Source organism: Lygodium microphyllum, chromosome 19 (genome assembly GCF_053477565.2).
Source record: "Lygodium microphyllum isolate KBCC chromosome 19, Lygodium_microphyllum_v1.1.10, whole genome shotgun sequence".
Classification (NCBI taxonomy): domain Eukaryota; kingdom Viridiplantae; phylum Streptophyta; class Polypodiopsida; order Schizaeales; family Lygodiaceae; genus Lygodium; species Lygodium microphyllum.
In genome coordinates, this window is record NC_141153.1 from 130,341,057 (window position 1) to 130,347,088 (window position 6,032).

Sequence of the window (6,032 nt, forward strand, 5' to 3'; positions counted from 1 at the left end):
TATCCATAAGATCATCGACCCTAGAAATTGGATATCTATTCTTTACAGTAATCTTATTTAGGGCACGATAATCAATGCACATACGATAAGTATTATTCTTCTTCTTTACCAACAAAACAGGTGCACCAAATGGAGAACTACTAGGTCTAATCAATCCTCTATTTAATAATTCCTCAACTTGATTTTGAATTTCTTTTTGCTCTATCTGGTTATGCCTATATGGTGCTTTACAAGATGGTTGTGTACCACGAATTAAATCTATTTTGTGGTCTTCAGGACGTGAAGGAGGTAGTCCAGGTGTAGATCTTTAGCAAAACAATCTTTAAATTGTGCAATGAATTCTTTATGCCTAGGGTGCATATGTTTTTCTTTAGCTTACAGTTCATTCACCCAAATTAGATAAGATTTATTACTTTTGCGTAATGCACGTTTAGCTTGAGTATGAGTCAGCAGTGGAAAAGCATTAGATGCGTGCATACCATACAATGTAATGTTTTTTCCTTGAAAATGAATATTAATTGAATGCGTGGAATAATCTATATCAGGATTATGCTGATGACGCCAAGGCATACCTAAAATAATATCACTGGACTGTAATGATACAACTAGAAAATTCCTTCTTTCAGTGTATTCACCAATTTGAATTTCTAGATCATGCACCTCTTGTGTTCCATTATACCTTGTGCCTAAGAATGCTGCTTTAATACGATAATGCGTAGGGACAGTTTGCAATTTCAATTCTTTCACTAACTTTGCAGAAATAAAATCATGTGTACTACCATCATCATGCAAAATAATCTTTTCTTTTCCATGCACTAAACATTTCATTCTCAACAAAGAATGTGGAGTTGGCATACCTGGTAAAGTATCCAAAGGAGTAGTAATGTCGTCCTCATCTTCCGTAAGGTCGGGCATTTCCTCATGTTCTTCATCTTCCATTGCTCCAATATAGTTGATATGGACAGGTGGCTTCTTCGATTGGCAATTGGCTGCTAGATGTCCAGGTTGATAGCATTTGTAACACACTATAGGTTTGGCTTTAGATACATTGTTTGCAATGGTAGAAAGTCTAGGAATATTAGGATTTGGCTGTGAAGATGGCTTAGGGTTTTGATTGGTATTCGATGGCAAAGCAGGTGGTTTTGTCCAAGACTTACAGAAAGATGATGAAGGAAATCGACTTTGGTTGAATCTTCTAAAATTTAAATTGAATTGCTTAGAACCATAGTTACCATTTGCTTGAATTTGTTGTGGACACTTGTCTCTTCCTCGAAGCTTGTCTTCAGTGTCATGAGCTAAAGAAATTGCATCTTCAAGAGTTGCAGGCTTGAACATATTGACTTCAGCGTAGTAATGCCCAAGTAATCCAGACATATACTTGCGCTTGTGAGTCGCTTCAGGTACGTCTTCAAGCATGCATAATTGAAGTAAGGCATTCCAAAAGCGTTCGGTGTACTGAGAAATAGGCTCACGATCTCTTTGCTGAAGAAGGTCCCATTACTTTATGATTTTTTCATGAAATTGTGGAGGAATGAAATTCTACATAAACTTCTTCTTGAAACTCTCCCAGGTAGTGGGACAATCTATGCTCTTACGAACCACAATCCACCAAAGAGATGCTCTATCCACTAAATGATTAGTGACACACTTGATTTTATCTTTTTCAGCGTACGTTTCCTCATGAAAATAATCATCAAACTGACTGATGAATGCAAGAACAGTTTTTCCATCTCAAGTGCCATTGAAAGTACGGAATTTGAAATTTCTTTTACTTATCTTTGTTTCTTTGCGGATGGATTGAGCTTCGAGAGTCGCATCGATGGTTCGTCGGATAAGATCTTTAGGTTGTGGTTCCTCTTTGTCGGTAGTCGATCTTTGTAAATTGGCCAATTGAACTTGCAATGCTTATCGGCCTCTTCGTTCTTCGTCCAACTGCATCATAATTAAATCCAACTTTTGTTCCACCGTAGGTTCAGGAAAGATCGCCTTCAGCCATTAAATCATCCATATTTTGTTCTGTCATCCTGCAAAACTTCAAAAGACCTCACACTCTCAAAATCCAATTAGCGGGATGAGCGTAGCTCAAGATCGGGTATACAAGGCTTATATATTTTTGTTTGGCTTTCATGGTCTTCGTCTTTGGCAACTCTGAGATTTGAAATCTTTGTAAAATCTTCGTTTTGACCTTCTGTGTGTGCTGAAACTAGTTCAGCAAGTCTACGTATGCGAACAGAGTCTTCTAGGGAACAACTTTGTAGTTCGGTGCTTCTGCGCAGGAACAGTCCTTATGGGAGTTTTGGGCACAAGTCAGTTCTGACTTCTGGTGACTTGCTGGACTTACGGAGTTGCAGAACTTACGAAACTTGATGAACTTTGAAGCCTTGTGTGATTTGAAACTTGGGTAACTTAGCTTATGGCTAGTCTGCCAACAAAAGACGATTTTTTGGGGGGGAGGGGGGTATTTTCTGCGCCGATTTTTACGGATGCATGCCGCCCTGCCGCTGTTTTAAAAATTTGAAGCTTTATAAGCTTCTTATTAAGCTTTCTAAGCTTTAAACTCAAGATTTTAAGCTTTATGAAAGATATGGGCTTATCTGTTGATGACTGTGAGAAAATGTCTTGGAGAAGAAGAATACCTTAGGCATGGCGCCTATATTTTGTCTTTTGTTGGCGTTGGATATTTATTTATTGAGGCGTTGGATACCTATTTATTGAGGCGTTGGAATCATCCGCTATGGAATCACCCATGTACACACTAAATTAATGAAATGCCCGAAAAGGATAGGCGTCCGCATCAACTTCTCGCACAAAGAATCCACTTTGTGTATGAGCCATGGTCTCAACAAAGTTTACAGAATCCATCGTAAAACCTCATGGAATCCACCGTGAAATATGCCTCCTCGCATCACCTTCTATCAGATTATGCTAGGTCTACTCCTCGTGAATTTCATGCCTTGGTTTTGTCAGGGGTAGGGTGAGCATTGTGATGTGTTTTAATATGTATCTATTTTGTATCAGCTTGATGCTTCTTTTGGTTGTTTTGTGCAGATCTGTTGTGGGATTCGACGCTGAGTCGCCCTATCTCGTGGTTGCCAATGAGAGCGGAGTTTTGAGCCCGGAATGTGCCTAAAATTTGCCAAAAATTTTGGAATTTAGGGGAACAATCTTCAACATCAAAGGTGGCGGCTGCAGCTAGGACGATTTTAAGAACCAAGTGAAAGACGGTTTTTAAAAGGCGCTCGAGCGATACTTGTGGATTTTTTATAATTTTTTCGACTACCATGCAAGATTCCAGGAGCTACCAGTCAGTGAGGGACCCCGAGACGTACGCGCAGGATTTTTCAAAGGTCAAATCGGAGCCCGAACGTGGAAGAGGCCAAAAATTGGCCAAATTTGAAAAGGTGAACAAAAATTAAGGCAAAGAGGGGGTGCCCTTTGGGAGGAGGCACCCCCCCTCCCTCATTTTTTATCGTGGCAGGCGGCAGCACGCCATGATCAGCAACGGCGCGAAAAAATTGCCCCCTCCCCCCCCCACAAATCGAAATGGAGCATTAAAGCAACCTATCTAACAGATCATGGCAGGCAAATTCTCCTTCTTCCCTGATCCTATCGCCGCCCTTCACACGAGATATGGCTGACTGAATGGAAATATCAGAATCTAGTATTTCTCTCTTCTCCCTCTCTCTCCTCTCTATGGCGCACTATCTTGAAGGAGGAATCGGGAGGGAGATTGAAGGAAACAGTAATAGAGATTGATGGAGATGCTGAAGATTGATGTGCACCATTGGATTGAGAGTAATGGAGGCTCCGTCTGCTAGTCACACAGTCATTTAATGTGTCTCGGGTTTCGAAAAGCCATGGTATGACAATTTTTATGAAGAAAATAAAGAGTTTTTGGTTTTTTATGATGGTAATGATGTTCTTATCTAATGAAAATTTGTTTGAGTGCTGGTTGTATTATGATTAATTACTGTTTATCAGAAAATTTTGATTTGGCAATGATTTACATGCGCTATTTAATTCCCATAAAACCCGAAATGCGATTTTAAAGCGGTAAAATGATAGTTTTGTCGTTTTGGATGGGTGAAATGTATTCCTATGGGGGAAAAATGAAAAATAAATTGAATGTTAGTACGTTAAAGTGATTGTAACAAGAAAAATAAAAAAATAGCATATTTTATTGGCAAATAAATCAAAAAATAAAAAAAATAAGGGGAAAAATAGAAATACGCTTCACAAAAATAAGAAAAATATAATGATTATTTGAGGATGTATGGTAGTGGAAAAGCATGAGGTTTAGCCTCAGTTTGCCCTATCTCCTTATCAAAGTTTGTGATTTATCGCTTTTCATACATCAAAACATGACAAAATGAACCTCCACACCTATGCAATGAAAGCAATACCTAAACGTAGGGGGGTTGTGATGTTTGAATGGTGTGTTTTGCATGCTGATTGTTGCGGATTTTCTGATGCATATCATGATATAAATTTTGTTGTATTTTAATTAAGAGGATAGTAGCACGAGTGTTGTCTCGGTGCTATCCTTACATCGTCGCAACGAGTTAGTGAATGAGCATTGGAAGGCATGGTTGTGCACAGCACGTTATTGATTAAAAATTATGTTTGAGCACTTCAGGATCATCCACTTTTGCATGTGCATGTCAACCATGGTATCAGAATGCAATGGACTAGATGCATAACACCTATTTTCGATGATGATGACCCATGCTTGAGTGTGGAAAGGCAACCTAAGCCGTAGGATAAACGTTTGTTTCTTGGGGGATTATTTGGTAAGGACACGTGGTATCTCCTGAAATACTTTAAAAATGAAAGATTGGAGTTTGTTCGTTTGTTCTATATGTTGAGCAGCGCATCAAGGGGCCAATCCCTACGATGTAGGAGAGCTACAGTGGGGCCGCGGTGATTCCACCGAGAGATTGCCTCCCATGTATGTGATTATCGTGCCATTTATTGCCAATGTGTATGGGTTCTCCCTCTGTGGAGTTTATAGAAAGAGAAACATTTGACTACAAAACTATAAACGCATAGATTAGGCTTTAGGATAGTTCGTCCTTTAGCAGCAGATAGACGCTCCTCGCCCGCGAGGCCGTGTGGGTGTGTTTGTCTGTTATGAGCATGAGGTCCGGCTAGTGCCATAGCCAGTGTTGGTCCATTTGAGGTCCCATCAGATTGCAATAGACCCGGCAAAGATTGAAAAGATTACCGCCTTAATAGCACCAACAAACCTCAAGCAATTGAGAGGATTTCTTGGCCATGTGGGCTACTACAGAAGATTTATTGCACATTTTGCAACCAAGGCAGCTCCTCTGCACAAACTCCTAAGGAAAGAGGCAGATTTTCTTTGGAGTGATAACTGTGAAGAAGCCTTTAATACCCTAAAATAGTGCCTTATCCAAGCACCTATTTTACAACCTCTTGATTGGACGAAGGAGTTCCATGTGCACACAGATGCATCAGTTGAAGGGCTAGGTGTTGTCCTATGTCAAAAGGGCCTCTCTAAATTAGATCAACCAATCTATTATGCAAGCCGAAAGGTCACTGATAGGGAATAGAACTATACAGTGACTGAGCTTGAGTGCTTGGCAATGGTGTTTGCACTGGAGAAGTTTCGACACTATTTATTGTCAATACATTTCAAGTTCTATGTGGATCATGAAGCCTTGTCCTTCTTGATGAACAAAGCAGATGTTAAAGGGCGACTGATGAGATGGTTGCTCCTATTCCAAGAGTTCGACTTTGGAGTGGTCACTAAGCTGGGATGTTCCCATAACAAAGCTAATCATCTGTCACGGATCCCTCAAATAGAAGAGGAAAATGATGATCCAGACCTTCCTGATGCTTCTTTGTTTCTAGTTGAAACAGTTACTCCCTAGTATGCAGACATAGCCAACCTCTTGGCAACTCAACAGTATCCTCCTAGCATCTCAGGCCATGAGAAGAAGAAGCTTCTGTTAGAATCAGCCCCCTACACTTTGCTAGGCAGTGCACTATACAAGAAAGGTAAAGATGAA